This window comes from Lepidochelys olivacea (assembly GCF_965140295.1).
Source record: "Lepidochelys olivacea isolate rLepOli2 genome assembly, chromosome: 12".
Lineage (NCBI taxonomy): Eukaryota > Metazoa > Chordata > Testudines > Cheloniidae > Lepidochelys > Lepidochelys olivacea.
The window spans coordinates 21,685,929-21,711,516 of NC_140422.1; the positions used below are offsets into that span (position 1 = coordinate 21,685,929).

The 25,588-nt window shown below is 40.5% G+C and overlaps 1 long non-coding RNA gene across 1 annotated transcript; it reads left to right on the forward strand.

Annotated features, from left to right (window-relative positions):
- The first annotated feature begins 248 nt into the window (after positions 1 to 248).
- Positions 249 to 25,588, forward strand: LOC311528780. The gene is made up of 3 exons (XR_014713693.1): positions 249 to 331; positions 9,430 to 9,480; positions 25,429 to 25,588. It is a non-coding gene; the product is annotated as an uncharacterized lncRNA (long non-coding RNA).

A 25,588-nucleotide genomic window follows, 5' to 3' on the forward strand; every position in this document is an offset into this window, starting at 1 on the left:
TTACGGTAAGATCAGAAAATCTCCACTCGCCCCCATTCTTCAAGATCTGGGATAATTCCAAATACCTTACTAAGTGCAGATGTTGTTGCGTCTTCTCATCTTGTAAAGCCGACTTGACGTTCCTTTGCTCTTGCTTCTCTTTTCAAGTTGCAGGAAATTCAAATACTTTACATAAAAGGGTGGAGAAGTTTTGGGGGGGCTTTTTTGTATTATTAGATTTTTTTTAAAAGCCGATCTTTAGGATGAAAAAAAAATATCGCAATCGCCTAAAGTCCCCGGGAAATTGCTACTGTTGGGGGAAAACGAAACATTTCTTGCAAACAAGAAAATGGTGAGTTGTCAAATGCCGCTTGTGCTGCCAAATTCGCTCCGTTCCATTTCATTGATATTTGCTGGTTTCTTCTCACAGTTATAGTATCTGACCACAGAAGCAACGATCAGATCTGCTTAAGAGACTACAACTGAAACGTTACCCGCCCCCCTCCCCTCCAAAAATCGTGTGTATGTGTGTGTGTGTGTGTCTGGCTGCCTTGTTTGCACCAGAAATAAGCGACTTTCACTGAATCGGGATGTTTTTAGCCCAGTCTCTCTCTCTCGCCCGCTCTCCCCCCCCCCCTCCACCCCCCTGCTGCTATGGCATTGCATGCCGTTAGATCCGCCCTAACATCTGTCCGTCTAACCATTGGCGTATCCATCAGTGTCACTCTGACTGCACATTGCAACGACAACACATCAGACATAACATAGACTGTGATTCAATACAAATACCTAACATACTAAACAACTTAACCAGGAAGGAGGGGATCAGCCGCAGCACAAGTATTTACAAATGTTAGACAGGCTCGGAAAACATAACGGACTAGGCTTTAATTAATAACTCATTCTTCCTTTTCCCCTCCTCTCCCTTTACATACAAACTGAGAAATAGAGAACCTAAATAATTTAGCGTAATCCTAAAGGATACATAATTGCCAAAGGCAGTGGAGAGGGACTGGAGGAATGGACAGGATCAGCGTGTCAGGACCAGCTGCAGTCTCGATTTCTTCAGGGGAAACCGCTAAATCTGTATCAAATAAAACACAGATATTGAGTAATGTATAAACTGCAGTTTTAAAAGACTGCTAGCCTAGACGGATGAAGTTCTGCAACAGACACTGTACAGCATGGAGTATTTCACTTAGTTTTGGAACATGAGATGCAAAGACAAACTTTCACAGTCACTGCTGAATTAAAGGGAAACATAAAACTGACTATATTACTGGTTAAACAAAAATCAAGATGAGAACTACTTAAGGTATGGATTAAAATATGCTAGAAAAGTACAGTAAAATACAAGTAGTAAGGATGTGTACAATTATTTAAGTCATTTACATACTATTTCTAGATGTGGGGGAGCAGATACTTGTTTCAAGCCAGAAAATATGTTGATTTTCTATTAGTTAGCTCCAGAGCTTCCTAAGCAAGGTTCTACACCAGCCAATTATTATTTTCTGCAAATCCAAGGAGTTTTTTCCCCAGGTCTGCTCGTCTTTCACCACATGCATATTCCAATATAAGCTTATTGCTTTCACTACACCGTGCATGGCATCGGACACTGGAGGCTGGATCAAGGATTCAAAGAAGGCTTATACAAGGGGAAAGGGTTAAAAGGTTTTTTTATGCATTGCGATTCTGCAAGTTCGCAGTTACCCTTACTTTCTTCAACTATATAGACTTCGTCTAGATTCATGTATGTGCTGACATTTTTCCTATTGCAGTTTATATATATAGACACAGGCATGCAATTATTAATTTTGTGGCAAGTAGATATCAAAGAGTAGCTTTCATTCATGTATACATAGATAAATGCTTGGGAGATGCCAACAGATTGCAACAGCAGTTTAACGATGTCACTAAGGGAGACATTTGTAAGAAAACCGTAACTACACATTAAAACATTCATCTTGTTTTTAGAAGGGTCAGCAAAAAATTATGAGAGTAGTAATCTAGTAATAATGCACCGGTTTGAGATCAGCCCTTTTTAACGTGAGAAGCTAAACTTTCTGTAAACAGTAATTGGTGGGCTTTTCCCAATTGAATTAGAAACAGAAACACACTCTCGCTCGCTCGCTCGCTCCCTCCCTCCCGCCCCATATATAATATGTATGTATAGTATAAAGTGCCCAAACAACCAGCAAGTTGTAGAACAATTTGATGTGTTAACTGTTTGGAATGTTTTTTAAAGGAAGAAAAAATCTATTTAACTCTCCACCAGACAAATTACAGACTAAAATGCAGATTCTGTAAAGTGCATTAGCTTCTTTTGGGGGTCACAGTCTATTACAGAAGATCAGAACCCGTAATTTTATTAAGTGTAACATTTACAACCATCATGCATAAAATCGATGACTGTACAGGCTATAACCACAAAGACTCAGCACATAAGACTCAGCCCTAAGCTTGCTTTTACCGGCAGTTTTCAAACAAGATACATATTATTTATAAGAAAAGTTCCATAATTAGGCAGCCATCCCTTCTGGACTTCACATGTACTAAGAATGTTTTATAGTTCAACAGTGTCCACAATTTGATGGCCTTCTTTGGCTGTATATTTTCACCATTCATTTCATTTTCCTGCAGCATAGTGTAACACATTTACTAAGAAGCCAACCTGTTAAAACCAACATTAAAAAAAGAAAAAGGAAAAAAAAAAAAAAGCAGGTACGACACTGAACCGACAAAGACTCCACTGAATTTAACTATTAATGAGGTTAACAACAAATGAAGATCAATATTAAAGTGTATTAAAGTGATGAAGAAAAATTTCCTTATACCTTTTTTCTTTTTTAAGTAAAGTACTGCTGTTTAACCACTCGTTCATTATAAGTAAGGAATGAAGAGGTGTGGGGTTAAGTATAGGTGTAACTCCTTTCAGAGATTGATTTTTATTACTGGTTGATTGCTTTTCAGGAGGTTCACACACGATGTGTGACCTGCTTGCTCTTTGGCTACTTTCCATTCAGTCCAAACTTGCTAATATCTGGTTAATTCTGGTGTCTTCATCCTTTTCAGTGAAGGCAAAAGAACTAACCCTAACTGACCTGGTCTTCACAAGTTGAACGTCATTAGCAGTGAATTAAAGCATCTAAGATGAGTTTCACATTAATGTTTGGGCCTCTTGAAAGGCTAGAAGTAGTGGTAAATCAATATGTGAACAGAGATAATGAAACACAAAACCACCATAAATAGGGAATCTTAGGAACTAGTTCTTATCATGCAAAAGAACCGAGGCACTGTTATCGCTGGAGGGTGAGTGAGAGAGAAAAATTTGCTAAGGTACCTTGAAGAAGTAAAGAAGATAGAAGAAAATAAGTTTGTTGTGAAAGAGCAACATAAGACCATTTCAGTTCTTAGTATACTCATCTTTGACTAATTGCTGCTATCTTATAGAAGCCCACAAAGAAGGAATAAGCTATCTAAACAAGATCGAGCTATCTCTTCCAGATCTTGTGCCACAAGTACTCCTTTTCTTTTTCCAGATCTTGGTTAACGTGAAAGATGCACTTATTACATTGGAAGCACGTATTCAGAAAGATCTATTTGCAGTAGCCGCATTAAACTGCCTATTGTTAACTTTGAAAGTTCTCATAGCTCGTTTGAAACAAACAATATAATAAGTGCAATTGTCATATGTCATCGTTTTCTGTTTTTCAAGAGAGAATGAACATATATTTTAAAAGCTTTGTGACCCATTATCGAAATGTAAAAAGTGTGCAGAAAGTACCTTGTTTTCTACTGGCTAAGAACAAAGGAGAAACATATACATCAGAATTATAATAGATTAATACCTATCTGACAAGTTTGATTTTTAAAAAATTCCACCATCAAAAACAATACTCCATTTCTGTAAAAGCAAAGCATTGGTAGTAATAATTATAACTGCAATAATAAATCTGAGACGAGATTAAAGAAGTTTGGTAAAATCTACACAACTTTATTAGAACACAGTTCTTTAAAAATGTCTGTGAATTCCCAAACCCTTCCGAATACACATGAATAAAAGTTTTCCTTTGGGCTAAAATCTTTGCTTGAATGTAAATTGTTTTGGTATCTGAATTTACACAGCAGCCAAGTTTGTTTTTCTTAGTTCAGTAGCTTTGCTTTAACGAACCAGATGTTTTGTCTGTAAATTCTCCAAAGGACTTTTACATTTATGACATTAATAAGCCTCAAAAAATCAGAGTTTAGATGTTAATGCTACTTTGATCAGAATTGGGCATCTTTGGGAGTGCATTTGATAGGAAAATAGGAGAATGTCATAACCCTAATGATTTGAACTATTCCTTCTAACCCCCAGCTAATATTTTGTAAAACACTTTGCCTCCATAGGAAGCTGACAATAATTCCCGACCCTAAGACTTTTAACATATATCTAAAAGCCACTGTGAGAAACTTTGGTGTAGAAACACCGAGGAGTTGCAAGCAAACTCCAGTAGCATTTTTAACCTTTACTAGCACGATCCCCGCGATCTAACAAAAGAGGTAGCTAGCTTTAGTACACCGACTGAGTTCCAGTTTCCTAAATTTCACTCTAGCATCTCTCTGTGCTGTTTATACACATGCCCTCTGAGCGATTTTCACCAAGAGGGCATGCAGGCGCGCATTTAAAAGTGACACCTTTTATCTCCAGATTATTGCATTGAATCTTGGGGGCAAATAAATCTTGCTAGAGCTTTCAAGGCAGTATTACTTCAACAGAGAGTTCACAAAATCCCTCCCATCGTCTTTAAAAACTGCAGCAGCGATTCCTCCTGCAGAGGGGACACTGCGTTGATCTCGTCCCTCTTTGGTCTCCCACAGGTGGAGTCCCACAAGCAGATTCTTTTAGAGGTTCTGTCCCAACCCTTAACATCAGTCATGACAGTAAAGTGGCGCAAAATCGTTCTTCACACACTAAGTCAAACAAGTCCATGAATTAAGTTTAGGCTCCAAGACAAGTTTCCCTTTCCTGACCCTGCTGTGCGGCTGCTGGAGCCTTGCCTTTCCCCAGAGAAAAGTTGGGAGCCGTGGGCGTGTTTAGAGGGCTGCTCTCAGTTAATGATACATTTCAACCAGGGAAAGCAGATATGTCCCTTGGACTGCACGGAGCGGGAGCCCCTGCAGAAATGGGCTCATGGAATTAATTCGGGGGCAAATTTCATCAGGGGTGCAGCCCTAATCCTCCCCCCTCCCACCCATCCAGCTTCCCTCTCTCAAACTGTGTTGCTGGAAGACTGAGTGTCGCTCTGACCTAATCTGACCCCCCCCCCCCGACCCAACTAAACGTGTACTAGGGGCTGTACTTTTTGGTGCCTTAAAACAAGATCCATCGTCGAAGTTCAGTCTCGTTGAATTAGAACTTTTTTGCTCAAAAGGATCTAAGGTCTCCGAAGAAACAACTGGCCGTTGCTTTGAAGAAAATAAGCAATACCATTCAGAGCTACTGTAGCGTAATGCATTCACTTGGGCAGTAGAACAATCTTTTTATGAAAAATAGTTACAGATCTTGGAACTTGATCATATGTGACAACAAAAGCTATTGTGTTAGCAGAAGGGGTTTAGTTAATTTTACCTATACAAGGTTTGGGAACGCCTTTGTATAGACTGGCAGTGATCCTGCAGCTGATTAGTTTGAAAGGGCATTTGAAGGATGGGGGCGGGGAGGGGAGAGCAGGAAAGTACTTCCCTTTTATTTCTTGCATTACCTGAAAGTTTTCATTGCACAGGTAATACAAATTGCTCTTTGCAGAACGACACTAACCACAGAATAAAACGCCTGTGATTTAAGACACTAAAAATTTTGCAGTGCAAAGATTCACCTCTCCCTTCTTAATTAAAAAAATAAGTAATCTTGAGGTTGGTGCTCGACAAAGCGTAAACCATAACAAAATCTTCCTTTCTGTTTTGACTACGTGGGAGATAGTCAGTTGTCAAAAAAAAGTCAATCGTCTGTCAGAACTTTTTGTTATTTTGCACATAAAAATCAGACTGAGATGATCGTATGTATTTTTTTTAAAAAAAGTTGTCCATTTCTAAAAAAGAATTATGATCTGACAAAATGTCCTTAACTGGCTTATGATACAGCGCTGAAAGACACAAGGATGGCATTGCTAAGTTACGGGATAGCCAAATGAAAAAAATATCGCAAAGGATCTTGTCTCTGCCACCAATCAGCATTCGCTGTACAAGAGGAGATGAGCTCAGTTTCCCCCAGGGCACAGGCAAAGGACACCGATTTCTGTATTACAAATTAGTCATATCTAAGGTAGCCAATACAATATTAAAATACGATCATTATTACAGTTAAGTCTGCGGAACATGATTCCCCCTCGAATGCACCCGTCCTACGTGCACCAGAGGTGTTACAATCTGAGGGGCGCCCCCTGGTGACGTACAGTGAGGGTCTGGTCGCGTTTCCATTAGAAACCATCTCTTCTCGGAGCCTGGGACCTGGCTCGGCATGAGACTCACTCCTCAATGCGAGCGTTGTGGTTCCGAACCTTGGTTTTGCATTCTGCAACTCAAAAATGGCTTTGTTCTCAGCAATGAAATTGTGCAGGCCATGAGGCCATACATGGCACACTGCCAGTGGGCATGTCAGTCACATACAGATGACATATTGCCTCCTAAATTGTGCTTTTTGGACATGCCCAATAGCTATCCTTTGATAAGGATTTATTGCGGGTTGTATGAGGAGTACAGTACCTGGATGGTACAGACTGGAGAGAAAGTTTTAAAGATAGGACACATGCTTCGGTGTCAATGATCACGTGAAAGCCCCTTGCAAATACATTCACATGAGAGTAAGGAACCGCTTTAGCCTGACCTCTCAGTAATCCATGGATTAAAGGCTCCCCGCATCAATGACACCAGCGATCTCAATGACTCCTAAATACAGACATAACCCATCCTATCAGTGACCTGCAGCTTACAGTAGAGGAGTTCCATATGCACCTTCCGCTGAGAGCTGGTATTCCCCCTCCCCAAAGTATAGTTACAAATAAGACGCATATTCAAGGCATGTTAGTGGTATGACGTGAATCGCAGAAGCAAAAGCGTCAACCCCGTAGTGCTTGGGTGTGGCAGCAGGTTTGGCACATAACAGCTCTCATCCATGCTATATCAAGACAAGCAAAGAATCAGACTTGCCAGTTGTAGCCTGGCTCAAATCAAATTCCCTATAGTCACCTTACAGTAGATCTTATGTTTATCTGACACGAACCCCCACCGATCACTGAATACAAATTCTGTAGAAGCAGTTAGAATCCGTCATTCCAACCGAGACCTTAGCATTGCAGGTAGAATTGGGGGACACAGCCTTGCTGGCTGTGTGTGTATTTGTGTATCAGAATCAGTCACCCATTGGCAATGAGAGCTCTGCCACTTCTAAAGCTCATTTTCACTCAGCCCCTGCGGTAGTTTAGTGCTACTAAAGTCACACAAGCATTTGCTGTCGTAGAGACTTTTAAATTGGTAGCTTTGGCTGATCTACAGAAACTCTGCACTCCAGAAAATAGCTCTCCTGGTTAACTGAAATGATTGAGTGAAGCTGGGCACCTCACAGGCTCTTAATCAGCAAGTAGGGTCAGCTCCTGGCCAGTAGTCTGAATCTGAAGGGAAGTAGCCACTGGAGTGTTTGAAAGGGAGGTAATGGAGGAAAAAGTTTAGAAAAAAGGGAAGAAATTAGGTGCACTGAGTAATTCCAGGATCTCCCCCTGCCTCCTAGGGACAGCCCTCAAACAGACCCATTCTTTCTCGGGACACGGCCGGATTTAAAACACCCAGGGAAATCCCAGTTCTGTTGCTTAATCCTGTAAAACACAACCTGATGCGAAGGTGTTCGCATAAAGCAATGAATAAATTGTCTACGGTTCCCTATTAATCAGACAGCAAGGGCCTGAGGGTTTGCTGACAAGCCCGTCTTTATTTGTGATTTAATTCGGTCCTAATATCAAATCCATTGGAGTAGTGAGTCCTAAGCGACTCCTTGCAATTTTATTTTGCACCTATCCACAAAACTGCAAGTAAAGGCTGCAAAGGGATTCCTGCAAACTAGACAGCTACGCGGGCTGTCTGCAGGGCTCCTTTTACAGTATTTATTTACATATCCTCCCAAATTAAGTTTTTTCATAGAAGGCAGGATCCAAACCAATGCTAGTTGCACGGATTCAATTCATTACAGACATACATGTCCATCCAGTTTTTAATAATAAGGGTAAACTTCGCACATATACCTTTGATCCACGTATATCTTCCTCTTGCAAGGTTATAAGAACCCTGAAAAGTAAAACTGGATACATTTAAAGTAGAGAACTGAGACATTTGATGTGGGCAAGTTTTCCTTTTGTAAACTTTGCTGTGGAGATCAACCACCCGGATTTTTTATATCCTGGAATTAGTTTGCAATTGTTATTAAATTATTAGAGAATAGTGCTTAGGCTGGCAAGTGAATATATTCTGGCTTTGCTGCATTAGTATGAAATTCATGAATTAGTATGAAACATTTTCTCCCGTGTTTTTGTCTTCTCTCTCCTGACAAATCTGTCCCTTTACACATTAGCGGCCCCCAGAACACCACTTAATCCTGACCAGGAAGGAACTTTAAAGGCATGAGACTTGGAAGCATTTGCCAGGAACTTTTCTTACATGCTAAGGTCCGATCTCGCAGTCTTTACTCAGTCAAAGCTGAATAGTCATCCGCAAACAGGGTGGAGTCTTGGCTTTGCCCAGCTGGGTAGCTGCTAAAGTATCATTTCCCACTTGAGCCTGGGGAGGAAATTCACCATAACCGTTGAACCAAACCCCTGGGCTCTCAGGCTGGGATGAATGTCAGCCAGGGTTCTCCTACCACTGGTTTAGGAATGACTGGCTGCTGCCTTAACTCATCCTGGGAACGACTGAGTATAGATGAGACTTGTTAGTCTCCCAATAGAAGAGTTGTCGGGTGGAATGGGGAAGAACCTAGGCTCTATCCATTCATTTTTAATTTCTAGGTGAGCATGCTCCTATATGGGCAACCTAATCCAGAGAGGCCCTATGACCCCCGTGGCTAGGGAGGTAGGCTGGAAATCAGGACAGGTGGGATCTATTCTCGGCTATAACACTGATCTGTGTGGCCTTGGGCAAGTCATTTCACCTCTCTGCTTCCCTTTCCCCTGTCACACTATGTGTCTTGTCTGGCTACACTGAAAGTTCTTTAGGGCAGGGAACATACCTCTCTGTGTTTATTCAGTACCTAGCACAATGGGGCCCTGCTTTCTTTTGGGCCTCTCTGAGCTGCTATACTACAAGTAATACATAATTCATTTATCTGCAATCTACAGACATTATACCTGGATTTATCACTAAGAACACTTCTCACCACACTTCCTTTGGAAGTGTTATAATTGGCCTTTGTTACATCTCTTACAGGCTTGGTTTAAGGATAGCAGCAGCATCTCCAGAACTGGGCAGACCATTTCTGTAAGTTTTTGTTTGTCCTCATTAAGGTGAAGAGTAGTGATAAAACAGGACTGATCGTTCTATTTTCTCTGTTACTAGTGACTAGAGCATGCACCATCCAGGTCAGGTGTAATGTGGGAACTAAGAAAATCTGGCACTATCATTGATTTGCTCTCTTTAGACTCCTGTCATCTGTACACACTAGAGAGAAAGAAATGTGACTTAAAAATTGCAATTAACCAGCTTTAGAGCAGGTTCCCTTGGTTGAGTATTTATTCCCATCAAATCTCATTTAATCTCTAAAGAAAAGTTCATTCCTAGTTTTGAATTAATCCAGAAAAAGCAAAGTACTTTCAACCCCTCCATAATAAAAGTTGTTTTAAATTATGAATGTATGTGCCTAAATGTCCTCTTCTAGTTTCCCACACTTCTTGGTCAGGTCTTGAAAGAATGGCAATTTTTCTAATTTTTAAAAGTATTAACTTCAGTTCAAACGTTCTTTAACCTTTAATGTTTTGTAACTTGAGGAAGAGGTCATTTTGTTCAGAGTGGATGCATCTGCTCCATAATTGTTCAACTCCAGATTCTTTCACAGAGATGTTTTTATATACTATTGTTAATGTTACCAGGAGGAATTATTTTAGAGGCAGAGACCTACAAACCAAAATATGCTCACACTTTTCTTAAATTCATTAGCTTCAAATGTTTAGGGCTGTATCCAGCAAATGACATTAGCTAAGCTTTGAGAAGATAAAATAAACACAGTTGCGCCTCCTTCAAAATTTTAGGAGCCTTAGGCAGAACAGGAACATATAAATAACTGAATCTATTAACCCAAGTATATAACAGAGTAATATAAACATACTAATTAATAATACTTTGTACTTAGAGCATGTGAAATCTGAGAACCTCAAAGCACTTTACAAAGGCAAGTGTTATCCCATTGAACAGATGGGGAAACTGAGGCACAGACTGTTAAATGACTTTGCTAAGGTTGCACAGAGAGTCAAGAAGAGAACCCACTAGAAATCACTAGACAAGGCTGCCTCTCAGGAACCAGGCCCTGACTTTCTTGTCACTATATCTTCCTTTTAAAAAATGTAGTTATATTTTTAAATTATCTCCTGTGACAGCATCAAGAGGTTTTCAAGCATAACACCTGTAAATTAACATTTATTATCATTATCAATAATATTTTGAACCTGGCATTTTAACCAGTTTTGAAATAGGGGACATGTGCTCATTCCCATGCAAGAAGATTAGCATCAACAGGAGTTATATGTGTAAATTCCTACACATGGAGATGAGAAGGCACACCTAAGGTGCAGATTCAGACCTCTGATAGGTGGGTGCATATCACTATGCATCTTGTGTAAGACACAGTAGTTGCTTTTGCAAGAAAAATGGTGATACCTGCCTGCATATCTGAGATCAGAATGAGAACCCTAATGGATACAATTAATCCCTCTAAAACATAGCAAATAGTAGATTTTCTTATTCTTATACAACTCAAACATCCAGAGAATATGCTTAATTAAAATTTGGCTATACATTTTTTAAAGATAAAAAGCTAAAGAAATGAGCTAATTATATTGCTTAGTAGTCTACTATGTATTTTTTTTAATAACACACTTTTCTAACCAGGCCAGTCCCTTGAGATTCAGTTCCTCATTTATAAGAAAGTCCCCAATGGGAGTTAAAAGGAATGCCTCTTATGAAGAGAAAATATATTTTGGAAGAGAAGCCTTACAAAGATAACCCTGCATTACATATATCAGTATGGAGGCTGGAATATGTAGTCTAAGGACGCAAATCTTCCTCTGCAATAATTTGCAAGTTTGTTTTTATTACTACAGCTAATGTCTAAGCATAAAAGTCTTGTATTTTCATCACTAGATTTTTTTTTAAATAAACAAATGATTTTAAAAATGTGCTTTATTTAATGAATTTAAAAGTCAGTCCTCTTCCTTTTCCTATGCAACTCCCATTAATAGTGGAGATTAGATATTAATGGGAGTTAGTGGACTAAATGCTCCCCTCCCACAGAAAACCCACAGGAGAGGGAAAAAACCCCTCAGCCAAGATTTTTTCCTGCATTCTTCCACCTGGGCACTTAGATAGGAAGGTGATAGCTGCCTTGGAAATATGATAGAGAGGAGGTTGGGTCCCAGACAAGAGACAAGGGAAACTCTTAAAATCTGCGGAGCTTGGAAAGCTGGATCTGCAGGTAAATCAAGCATCACTAAGAGGGCCTGTCTCTCCACACAGCTCCATGGGCCTCCTCCTTCCTGGCTTCTCCAGGAGCTGTGCTACAGTAGGTGTCTCATGTCTTTGGAAGGGAGAATGAGGTAGGAGGGGAAAATTGTACAGCTTGGAGCATCACTAATTTTCACTGGGATTTTCACAAACTGGTTTGAAGGGGAACGTGCTGCCCAATTCTTGCTTCCTGGCTGTATGGAGTTCAGAGAGCAGGGCCTCTGTGGACAGCTGGGTTGGAGTATGCATTGGCATTGACTTCTGCTGCTTTGAGAGTCTTTCCACCCTTTTGTACTCTCTTTTTGCTGCCTTCTGTGTATCAAGGCAATGGGAGCTTCTGGACTGATCTTAATGGGAGTTGTATATATTGAGTAGAGAAGAATTAAATTAATAGTGTAATCTGCAATGCCAGTAAGAAAATGCTATCTTTGCTAATGGTGCCACCCTGCATTTTGAACATTTTGGGACTGATTCTGCCAGCCCAGTGGTACTAATTTATGGGACTACTTATGTGGATTAATGCTTGTCAGTACATGAAGGGTGGTAGAATTGAGGCGTTTGCTAACCATAATTCATCATTGAACCAGAATGTGGCTGGTCTGTATGGGGACACACAGAGCAGGGAGAACACAAGCAACTCCTTGCACAGCCATTGAAAAAGACCAATCACAACTGTGCTGGGTGGGGGCAGAGGCAGCTCTGGCTCTGCACTTCCGTAGCTGCAATCCACCACAAATGGGTTGTGGAGGGGTGGGAAAAGGGAAGAGCCATGGCCCCACCCCCTCTGCACCAGCTCACTGAGTGGGACCAGCACACAAGCAGTGCTATACAGCACCCCATTAAGGAGCGTAGCAGCCATGGCTGCATGCTCCTCTGTGCAGCAGGAATGTGGTGAGGAATCTGCTCTCCTGGATGTGTGCTGCTCTGCCCTTTACTCTGGGTTGTATGCAGTTTGCAGAAGGTAGCTCTTTACTGTGAGGAGCAGTGCTAGCTAAGCTGTCAGAATGGGCCTCACTGCAAGACTACCCCCACTACTAGGAGTTAGTTGCTGCCCATGACTGTCTGCTACGGAGCACCACAGATAATGGGCAATATAACTCAAATGCTGCAGGGAAGGATTGCCCCCTTCTGGAGAGTATCCCATGACTGGGGACTTGGACAGACATTGAGAAACTTCAGTAAGCTTCCAGCTGGTAAGTTTCCCCCGAATTGTTCTGTCAGGCGGTGGAGGGTAGAGTTTGTTCCCCCGAGGAGCATCTCCCTCTCCCGCCCCCCCAAGCTGTGTAGCTCTCCCCAGCATGCAGGCGGCCAGGACCATTTGTACTGAGACCCTGTCCCTCCAGTCCTGTTCTGTGGCTTTTAATGTCCTCTGGCTCCAGGGCAGTGTGGGTCCAATGGACCCTCCTTGTGCTTAATTTCCTCAGCTGGTGGGAACCTTCAGGGCAGGGGAGGGAGGCCAGTGCATGGAGGAGGGCATGCAAAAGTACATGCAGCATCAAGTAGCATTAGTTTTTGTGGATTTCCCACAGGGTTTTGGGTGGTGTTGGGGGACAATGGTGGAAGTGGTATGAGAAGGCAGGTTCTATCAGTGTCTACAGCAGTGGTTTTCAATCATTTTTCATTTGCAGACTCATAAGAAATTTCAAGTAGAGGTGCGGACCCCTTTGGAAATCTTAGACATAGTCTGCAGACCGGCAGGGGTTCGTGGATCACAGGTTGAAAACCATTGGTCTACAGAAATGAAAGCGACATCACATCTGCCTGCCCCCATCTATGCTGCCCCACTCCGGCCTCCTATAGTTTCTGCCTCCACATCTGTTCTCACCTCCACTCTTCCTGAAACTCCCAGGGTTCTTCAGCCTCCTCTCCCAGGCCTGAAGGGAGGTGGACTGCAGCGGGGATTCCTGTCCCCCTTCCAGCCCAGGTGTTACAGATGGGGAGAGGGGAGGAGCAGATGAGCTATACCTGTTGCTCAGGGGAGGAAAGGGGAAAGTGGAGCTATCCTGATCTTCCAGATTCTTTCCGTTTCTTCCTCCCCTCTTTTAAGAACCGATCCAGTTCCTGCGGGGAGGTGGGAGAGAGTTACAATCATAGAGTTTAAGGGCAGAAGAGAACACTAGATTGTCTAGTCTGACCTCCTATATGTCACAGGCATCAACATCACCCAGCATCTGCACACTAAACCCAACAACCAAAATTAGACCAAAGCAAATGAGACCCAGAGGCCACTAGACGGTATGTGCCACAGATGGAAAATAGGAGGGATTGAGGAGCACTAGTGCCTGAGGCCCCCACAATGGCAGAGAAACTTTTAGGTGAGATATACCCACATAATCCTGGCATATGCTGTAGAGGAAGGTGAAACCCCACCAAGGTCACTGCCAAGCTGATCAGGGGGAAAATTCCTTCCCGATCCTACATGTGGCAATCAATTAGACCCTGAGCATGGGAGCAAGAACCAGCCAGCCAAGCATCTGAAAGAGAGAATGCTTGGTGCCACCTCAGACCCCTGCCCCCTCCCCCCCCGATGTCCCATCTCCAGCCATGACCAACCCTGATGCTTCAGAAGAAGGAGATTAAGAAAACCTCCCAAAATACATTGAAGGGAGGTGGAATTACTTCCTGTCACCTGCCAGTGTCCAGCTGAAACTGACGCATGCGCTTTAGTAACATGTGATGTAAACTAGAGACAAGCCCCAGGGCTGTTGAACCCTGTCCCCTACCCTCACAAGCAACCCTGTTATACAATTGCACTCATCAATATGTCCATCTCTCTCTTAAAACTAATACAGTTGTTTGCCCCCACAACTCCTACTGGGAGACTGTTCCAGAACCTCACCCCTCTGATGGTTAGAAATCATCTTCTAATTTCCAGCCTGAATTTGTTCATGACTACTTTATTTCCACTGGGCGTGTGTGCATGTTTCTTTACACAGGTGTGGTGTCCTAGATGTGATGGACTCCCTCTTCTGTACTGGATTGGGGGGAACACACCATGTTCAGATCTGGGGGCAATGACCTTTACCATGTTCTTTTATCCACATGCTTGTCAGTCCTAATTTTTATTTCTAAAGTAAACAGATAAATGATTTTTTAAGTGCAAAGTTCCCTGAGGTACCTTTCTACCCTCTGTAGATTCACCATGTGGATTTAGTCTGTTGCACAAGTGAATTGTGCAAAAACCATTAAAGGAACATATTTTAAAAATTGGAATTCCTCTCTATATGTTGTTAATAATACCTTAGATTATAAGAGCAAAGATTTATTTTTTAATCTAATTTACTTGTCTACTGTTTATGCTGAAGGGGAATGTTGATTTGGTGTTTTGTTTGTTTGTTTTTTAAAGGCTGTTTAAACCAGAAGTTTAAAAATGATCCTCATGTTGGTCTTATGTTTTACAGAAGCTTATTTCTATAAAAAAAACAACCCCAAACACTTGTGGGGCCAACTGTGAACGCCCGGTATCCCTTTGAAGCCGTGGGGCCAAAATGAACTCTGATTCTATTGACTTTACTAGAGCTGTGCTTGTTTACACCAAGGATGAAATTGAGGTCAATAGCATTACACCCAAGATAAATTCAGCCCCCTGATTTCTAACTGGAGATAATGAAATGCAAGATAATGATTGCTAGAAAGAGAAGCTGATTGGCTGCAACAATCAATAAGTGTTTTAATTTAAATTATTTCATTCAGAAGAAAAATACCCAGCCATATGGTTTTGTTATAAACAGAAGAACATTCCTGTGACTGAATTAAAAAAAGAGTCTGGATAATATTACAATCAGAGCTGGATTAAGGCTATTTGGGGGCTTAGGAACTCCACATGACAGAGCCCTCCCCTTTGACCTGACCCCTACCTTTGTGTTGTAGGGGGATGTGTCCTATAAAGGCATGACCTTGCACCTCAACACATACACAGTTTTGGAGCAGCAGCAGGGGTTCCCCTCCCTACAGAGAGAAAGGAGTAACAGCAAGGTCACCCTCCCAATGTACCTTCTCAAGCAGTGGAGTGCATCTCCATCTGATGAGACAGGTCCCCTATCTTCTTATTGTGCTATATGCAGACTCTTCTGCTGGGGTCTGGTCAGAGAGGCCCTCCAGAGCAGTGGATCTCACCCACTGTGATGCATGGGGCAGTTCACATCTCTGAGAGACAATGCTTCTGGCTCTTTGTGGACTGAGGCAGATTTCATGGCATTGGTTACTGTCAGGTCCACTTCTCAAGCTTTTCTTTCACAGCCATGAAGGCTAGAGACTTTCATTCCCCCGGCTCCCCTCCTCCCCACAAAAGCAGCTAAGATTCTGAGCTTATCACATGACTCCAGGAGCAAGGGCCTTAGGCATAGATACATAGTGCCTATACCTTAACTCAATCCTGGAAGGAACACTGACCCTGATCTTGCATTCATTGCATATTCAAAATTCCCACTGACTTCACTGCAAGTTTGAATGGATAAGGAATGCAGGATTAGGCCCAATATTTGAATTTAAGATAGGGGACAATCAAACTGTAAGTTTCAACATTTATACTGATTACCGCAGTGGCTGGAAGGAATTGTGTTTCCTTCCACGTACTGTATTCCATAATTGTCCATGTGCAGTGTAGGTTGAAGAGTTTCCATTTTTATGAAGCTATAAGTATAAACTACTGCCAGAAGCAAGATACTGGACTTGATGTAGCAATGCTATAATCTGCTGTAGAAAATCCTGCATTCCTATATTCAAATATACTGTAGGAATTCTGAATTTTAATTAATACAGTACATTTCATACATGTAGCTATTTCATGTTATTTTGTTTTTCTGACACATACAGAAAAGGACAATGGAAAAATGCATTGCATTTTTATTTTAAACAGAGTATAGTCTGTATGTTACCCTCCCTAGCAATTGAATAAATATCACAGACTTTATAGATCTAGTAGCCTTTCCAGTGAACAACACAGCAGTCATGCTTCACAGAAAAGGGATAACATCCTAGAGTGCAGCTGATAAGAGCAACAATTTACAAAGCAGGAGATCTGTTATGCAGTGAAAGCTTTATTACCATGACTTGATGTTACATCTACAACACATAAGGGTTAATCATTGCAGCAGTTTGCAGCTGGTTTGTGCTCTCAGGGGAGTCATAGCAATAGACTTCTGTGTGTAAGACAAGGTCAGTTTTGCTATTCCTGGGTCAGCAGGTCATGTGATAACAGAATTCTGAAACTTAGACTCCTAAGAGGCACAGGTGCCAAACCCATTTTGTGGTCTGTTGTAGAGCTCTTCTTGTGGTTTTTATTCTACTACATAAAAACACATACATAACTCTGTGGTATATAATTGGATGGAGAGTTTTCAGAGCTACCCATCAGTGTGAGTTTTCTGTGGCAGCAGTGGGTTCATAAGTTTGCTGGGTACATGTAACATTTCACGGGAGACTTGTTCTTAGTGGACTGAGAAAAAACAGCAACAGGCACTGAGATTAAGGGCCAAGTCTTGTGAGAGTTATTTAGAGATTTAGAGATGGGTCTGTTCACAAGAGTAAAGTGGCAGGATCAGACCTTAAATATTTTACGAATATATTTTTATCTCCTTTTGCTGCAGGAGAAAAAAATCAAATAAGCAAAACTGCAAAGTTGCATTTGAGGACTAATATTCATGGTTAGGCTTGTCAAAGGGGTAAAATTTATTTTCAGTGACAAGCTGCTAGGAATGGTCAGCTGAAATGGAAACCTATAGGTGCAGGTCTGTAAGTTTATTGGAGAGTATTGTCTAAATTTATAGTTTGTGTTTAATCCATATTTCTGTTTTTATATGCACGTGTCAAAAATTAATACATGGAAAACTTCACCAACAGTTTTAGGAGATCTTAAAATATAATAAAATCAATAATGATGTTCTGGCAGAAATGTTTCTCTTGTTGAGGGTGGCCAGGTTCAAAGGGCAAGTTCTGACCATTTCTCCTTCCCACCCTGCTGCTAGAGTAAGACCCTCCCCTCAACTTCAAATCACTGGGGAGAGGGTAATTTAAGCTATACTTGATGTAACCTATACATCACTGTCTTCTGGACCAGCTTTAAAATTAAACTCTGATGTACAAAGTTAAACAAAAATGAGATAAAAATTGGCAGGGGTTGAAGAGGGTCAAAGTAGTCAAAACACAAGGTAGACTATTGCTTTTTTTGATTTATGTTATTCTGTACTCTAAAAAAATAAAATTATAACACAGACTTTTTTTCAGTGCACATAGTGCACGCTTAATTACTTTTCTATAGACTACATTGCTTTTGATCTGGGAGATACAGAAATTAATGTTTTTTGGAAAACATCTTCAGTTGTAGACAGAAAATTCAAATTATTTTTTAAAATAACTTTTTTGTAATATAAGCAACAATGGAAAATAATGGTGTTTTTCTTCATACTAGTGGTTAGCTTATAATTGATACATATGAATTTGTGTAGAATTGTGCTTTTGCGTTACTCCTTTTAAACAAAAATAATGTTACTATATACCACAACCATACTGCATAGAATTAGGAGTGTCCAGTGATGTTTCCTTTCACCTACTATGCTTATTACCCATTGTGTAATTTCCCACTAAACTGCAATACAAAAAAGGCAATCAAATGTAGAGTTCCTCTGAACTGATTCAAGAAAGCCCTTGCAGGAAGTGATGACTCTTTGAGGCTGTTCCTAGCCTCTACATCTTGACAGATTCTCATGGTTAGTGTGCAGACAGCATGCAGAATCCTTTGAGATTGTAATCATTCTTCTCAATAATATAACAATGAAATCAACTACAATCCAATGGAAATCAAATAAAATATTTCTATGCCAGTCCAATGGGGAATTAAAAAAAAGAGTTCTACTGACCAATTTACTACATTAATAAGAGAATGCAGAGAATCAAGTCTTAGAAAGGCTAGCATACAATGTGAAATGCCTGTCTGTAATGTTTGTTTTAAACATAGTCATTGCATTTTTCCAGTTTGGTATCATTTTAAAACAGAGCTATCTGCCGGATATGCAAGGTTCTTAGGCTGGTGCCTAATTTTAAGCATGTGAGCAGTTTCACTGATTTCAGTGGGTGTACTAACAGCCTAAAATTAGGCATGTTCCTAAGTACCTTGATGAATTTAAAGCTTAGATACCAGGGTGATCAGGATCTTAGAAATACTTAAGATAGATACATTTAAAATCTAACAGAAAAACTCCAAAATATAGTAGATGTCTGAGGATCCAGATTTTTATTTTTAAAGCCCAATTTCCTTAAGGTAGTAATATTAAAGATAATAATGATTCTGTGTTAAGTCAGCTGTGGCCTATTTGCCAATTAATATGCATTGCTTATTTGTTCAGTCTGTTTTTATACTGAAAGCCTAAACTATGCCCAAGCAGAATATCCCTTATACATGGGACTTTATAGGATTGATCCACATACACAGTAGATATGTTTTGGCAAGCAAGACTGTATGTGATAAAAGATTAATAAACTCAATTACCACAGACACATGATGTTTGGTGATCACAAAGGATGGAAATGAAATAGATATATGAATAGCAAATTGTTTTAATAGGTATTGTGAGCAAAGATAAGGATCAGATGTTGTAATGAGTCCATAACTTGTGTTTCAGAGTGTCAGACCATCTGGATTTAGCAGTAATGCAATATTTTCTGTGCTACCAAATCAGTCTTGAAAAACACAGATTTCCGTTAGACCTTCCTGGATCAAATAGAGGACTGTTCCTGGCTTCCAAAAGTATAACTGACCATAATTATATAAAGCAGAGCTAGGAACTAATTGGTTAGAATATTATGGCTAGAAAAGACCTTTTGATATCACACTTTTCCCTCCATACAACACACAGTGGAAACAGGACAATTTCTGAATGAAACAACAACAGCTAAGGAAGTGCTCAGGGCATTCAGCAAAGGTGTATGCCATATGACGGTTTGCAGGATTTTAGAACATATGCTCTGAGTGCAAGAGCCAGCAGGAGACCAGTGACTGCACAGATAGCAGGTGAAGAGGAAACAAGAAGATGAAAAACAAGGGGTGGAGAATTAACCAGGATGATCAAAATTACAATTTACCAATTAAAATTGGTCCCCCATCAATTATGCTAAACAGAGAAAAGGCTTGATTTTGTTTCAAGGCTGACCTGTTAAGGAGTGAATTATCCACTTTATCAGGTTCCCATTTTGCTACAGCCTTGAAAATCTCATATTCAGGTTTTCAGATGTGCAGCCTACCTGATAGTGTGCATTCTACATACATGTGGTTGCGGAGACTATGAAAGAAATGTGCTTAACCAGAGTGGCATCTGTTTGTTGACTTAACCATGTAGCATTTAGGAGTTCTTCTGAGGGAGAGGTGCCTGGAACAGAAAATGGACAAATTCATTCTTTGTTTCACCCAGTAGTTAGTTACTGGTAGTTGATACATTTTACAGATTCTGTATCATGTGTGATACTGTGTACTATCATCCTAGACTAGGATCTGTCAGTGGTGTTTAAACATGCCTATTCACCAGGGGCCTGAGTCACAGCTCATTGAAATTGATGGAAAGATTTCCCTTGGCTTCAATGGGCTTTGGATCAGAACCCTTGCTGTGCATCTGACTCAAACTGAAAGATGTTTTAATTTCAATCCAGTTATCTCTAAGTTTCTCAGTTCATTTCACTTCCATATATTGTAGATTGTCAGCACACAGTTTATGCACTATTTAAGTGCTAATTAAGCTTCCAACCCCTTTTTCACCAATTTGAACAGCATTGCCAGAAATATGCTGCTGAACGCACTATGACTTATTCTAACTTCCTTGTTTAGCTGAATCGCTGCACAGCAGTCAGACCCCACTCCGTGCAACAGTACACAATTGGGTCTGCAATCTAATAAAGTCCTCTAAGTAATTGGTATTCACTGTGAACGAACTTCACCCTGTGAAGAGATCCAGCAAAAAGCCTATGTACCATTTAAGACCATGGGACAACACGTGAGTAAGGACTACTTTTACCTAAGACTGTAGGCTCAGGCACATTAAGTGACAAAAACAACTTACAAATATCCATCATCTGCAGCAAGGAGCTTACCCCACCAGTGGCTACTATGAAGGTGAATAAAGGGCAATGCATGGCCATTAGTAACTTATAGCTTAATACTATTATTGAACAGCTGGTAGTTTTGTAGATTTCCAACTAATTAACTTTGCCCCTTCCATTGTGGACTTGTTCACTCCTCTTTTCTGCTCTCCTCTTCCCTTGCCCTCACTCTAAAATTGATGGTTTTCTCTCTGTGTTCTTTATTCTTTAAAATACTCAGCTGAGGAAAGGTACTCAGATGACAGTAATGCCAAGCAAAATCCTCTATTTAACTGCAGAACAGGTACAGCATGGTCAGCACCTCCATGCTGCCCTGCCAATGTGCCTCACCTCTGCTCTGGTGGGACCAGTTAGGTCTCTGTGCTCATTTAGTCTTTGGCTTCTCTGCTCCAGACTGACAATAAAGGTGCCAGGAAGTGTACATTTTAATGGTGTTTTTTGTCTGGTACATGCCTGACCTTTAGGCTATATAGAACTAATTCATTTCACATAGGCCACAGAAGAGGCATCAGATTTTGGCCACTTTGGATCTGAACCACTGGCCTGGAAGGGAAAAAATCCACAAGTCCCATTAACAAATCTGTGAGCTGTCCAGACAGTCTGTCAGACTCACCGGTCCTTCTAGTCTCTCCTTTGCCCACTTTTCTTTCCTTATTTTCTCTGTGCTGTTTTTTAAAGTCCTCAGAGAGTAGTCACAGTTGCCCTACCCAGCCTTTCTGCACCAGGAATTATTTTCATACAGATTTGTTTTGCTTTTAGCACCAGTTGGGGAAGCTTTACCTGAGATAATGCAGTAATGACTAGTGATCACTTTCCAGAAACTTTGTGAACCCAGAATGAATCTATTCCTGAGGTTTGGAGGAGTTGTGACTGGGAAAAATATTTATGGATTACGCATGGTGATGGAGATAAATATTTTATCCACCACTAAAATCTAAATCTGAAATACCACAGTCTATTTACGAAGAACTCCCTAGGCTCAGTTTTGTGTGATCCCATGTTATAAGAACCATATAAGCCGCACAAAGTCAAATGGAGCCAAGTTAAAGGTTTTGTGAGGTTCTTAACTAAGAATTTCCTTGTTATTTGGGGACTTCTTGCTCAACCTCAATGACTTTGACTTTTTGCGTGTTTCACAAATATTGTGGGTTAAATAAGAATGTCCTAATTTCTACAACTTTCCTTTCATTGCATTGTAAAGCACTCAAAGCAAAAACAGCTTCATGAAGAATCCTTCCATAGCAGGCCCATGAACGAGATGACTGTTTCTAATAAGCAACAGCTGTCGTTGTGGTTTTACTAGTCAAGTGATTCATGTCTTTTGCTCAGAAATGATAAGTGGAACAAATGTTTACTTAGATATGTAACAGAAGAACAATTGAAAAATAATGGACTGTCAAATGGAAATATCTTGCTGTGATCTGATCCTTGACAGTTAGTCTGAACTAGTCATATGATGTTAATTGGTAGGCTTTTTGTGTATGTGTGGCAACAGGCAATGTTATGAATAGACCAGTTGGAAGTCTGAAGGGTTCATTTCACATGGGTTTGCAAATGGCAGCCTGCACATTGGTTCCCAGGGACTGGCAATGGACCTGCAGGTTTTCTTGGGTTTCAGCTTAGACCTGAGCCTCCAAGAAGTGTCCATCCACACTACTGTCCCCTCTTCCTGGTCCCTGGAATTATCCTCTCCATACCTTTTATCATCTTTGAGCAGGAGGAAGTGATCCTCTTCTTTTCCACTGGGATTCTTGGGACCTTGGCTGGGTCTTCCAGGAGCATCAGGGTGCTCTCATGCAGCATGGTCTTTGAGGGATGACCTGTGTGGGCTATTGCCTCCCCCAAATCTTACAAAGTCCTTCTGGCAAGGACTATTGGAGGAAAAGGTCATTCATAATGCAGCTGCTAGGCTCAGTTCAGGGACACAAACTCCATAACCCCTACTACATTAGCTAAGGAACCTCACAGCTACTGTGCCTGGGAACATGAAGCTTCACTGCTTCCAAGCTGAGCCTGGAAGCTGTTATATTCAGAGAGTTTCTACCACTCCTGCTGCATTGTGAGGGGTCAGGGCAGGAAGAGGCAGTGATCTTATATTAAGCAGCATCTGATGATCCTGATGGAAGATAGCATCACACTGGCATCAAACCCCTAGGAGGATGGAAAAAAAAGGAGAGGTAAGCAGGGAGAACATAAGTGCAGCTGCTATGGGTGGGCTGGGAGTGTGGGGTGTTTGTGCTCATAATTCGTTGTTGAACTTATGCTGATGTTTGCAAATATGATGATGCCTGACACTACCCCATTTTTTAAAAAAAAAATTATGGTGGGGGAAGGATTCAGGATACTGTGCAAACTGTTTGCACAGCCCAAATGATGAATTAAAGATGGGCCAAATGAGTAGTGCTCTGATTCCAGATCTTGATTTGCTTTAGTCATGTGTCCAGAGCCTGGGTTTGATGTCACTGAAATCTCACAGGCTAAAGATGATATAAATCTCACAAGATAAAACATTTTCATGAGATTTCTTCTATCTGGAAAATAGGCTTCTGCCATTTTGGGATCTGACCAAACCCATGGAGACAGGACGTCAACAGGAAAAAAAACTATTTGTCAATTTGCCTAAAGGGTTTAATGAAAAAAAATTACCAGAATAATACTATGGGGAAGTGGACTCCTCTTTATGAAAACATTTTTAGTAATAATTCATTTTTTGTTGTGGCAACAGTAAATATGGCACAATTCCCCTAGTGGGATGTATATACCTTGAATTCAGAAACTGAAATTGCAAATTTATCATAGAATTTTCAATTCTATTTATACTTACATCATTTAAATATTGCTTGTTAGCTATTTTATGTATATATAACCACAGTAGTCTTTCTATGTATTATTTAGTCTTCATATCTATTATTTAGTAGACATGTCATAAATATTTCCATAAGAAGAAAGAAAAGTAAGGAATGCAATTCTTTAATTTTCAGAAAAACAGCCCAGTTGTAAACTTTGAGGGATTCTTGTTTTCAGATTAAATTAATCATCTTTGTATTAAAACCATCTATCATTAATCCTTCAAAATCAGCATTCACTAAATGCAGTTCTGATTGCAGTAACAATTCATTTTTTATTATTCTGGTTTTGAGGGGTGGCAGGGTGGTCTGGTATTTGAGGCACTGGGCTGGGAGATTTTGATCCATTTTCTAGCTCTGCCGCAGACTTCCCTTGTGACCTTGGGTGAGTCCCTGAGGAGGAGAGTTTTAAAGGGCAGTTATGCATCCAGCCTCTATTGACAGTTTGTGGGAATTAGGTTCCTAACTGCAGTTTATGTCTGAAAATCTCCTCCTTCATCTCTCAGTGTCTTGTTCCCCACCTTTAAAATGGAGTCAATATTTTCTTTCTCCCACCCTTTGTCTGTCTTGTATTTTACATTGTAAGCTCTCAGGTTGTGGTTGTCTTTTACTATGTGTTTGTATAGTACCCAGCGCAACAAGGCCCTGAGCTTAGCTGGAGCCTGTAGGTACTACTGAAATATAAGCAGATAATAATGTTTTAAGGCACAAAATAGAATTTTATATTTGGAGGAATGAAGAGGAATAGACACTAAAGTCTATAGGATGTATGAGGAATGCTGGATTCGGCTCATAAGATTCTTTTAGCAACAAACAGTTGATGCAAATTTTGTGCGACTGAATTAAACCAACTCAACTGAGGCTCATTCTTGTGGTTTATTCATACAAAGTGTATAAAAAAAAGTAAGTGAGATGATCAAATTACCCTCACAGCATGGATTTTGACATGGATGTAGACTAACTGAGTCACTGGAGGACTGAGCAGGTGTGTTGTTCTAATTATACCCTCAGTCTTGTGAAGAAGGAGCAAACTTCCCGGTTACTTCCCTGGTGGAAGTAAGGTGTTATCATCAGCCATCAGCAAATGAGAGGGGAGAACAAGGACAAGGCATCGGGGGCGGGGGGAGGCAAAAGGAGAACATTGGTAATAATGTTACTAATCTTTTAAAAATATCCTCCCCAAGCTATTCAAATGCTACTTACAATACTCACTTCCTATGTCTATGATGAGTACCTTCATCATGTTGGGCTACCCACAGCCCTTTGTTAACATTTTCTCTTTAATAATCTTACAGGGAGAGCTACTCATCTCGCTTAGTATAGATTTATTTATTTATTTATGACTTAATCAACAACGGGTTCACTAGGAGATACAGTGCAAACAATACCGCACGTAGGTTTAGATCACCTTATACCTCTCCCCCAGGGAAATATAGATATATTTTCAGGAGCATAAATGGGAATTCTATAAATTGCAACTACTTGCATGAACGTAATATGCAATATTATTAATCTTTGCATTCCAAGTGAATCCATACTAGACTAGCAGCCTCTGGGGGAGTCTATTTCATATAATTATCAGTATTCTAAGAATGACTGTATAGATGTTGTCCTTAACAGCAGGTAAATGGTCCTTATTTGAATATTAAATAAAGTGCAACCAGATTTCTAGGTTCTCTCTGACTAAATATTTTCAAAGTCATCACTGAAAGCATGCAGCAGGAACTCCACCCCCTATTCTACTTACAAAGATTTGCTTTTGCCTTTAATTTCTTTACAGAAGGAGTTACTGGTCTCCCTTTTCTGTCTGCTGGTTGGAGTATCAGTGCTGACTGACAAGAGAGCTGGCTTGCAGTGTATAGACGCATCATTTTTGTTAATCAGAAAAGCTGAGAAAGGAGCAAGAAGCTGTAACGTTTCCTTCGCAGAAGTGTCTAAGC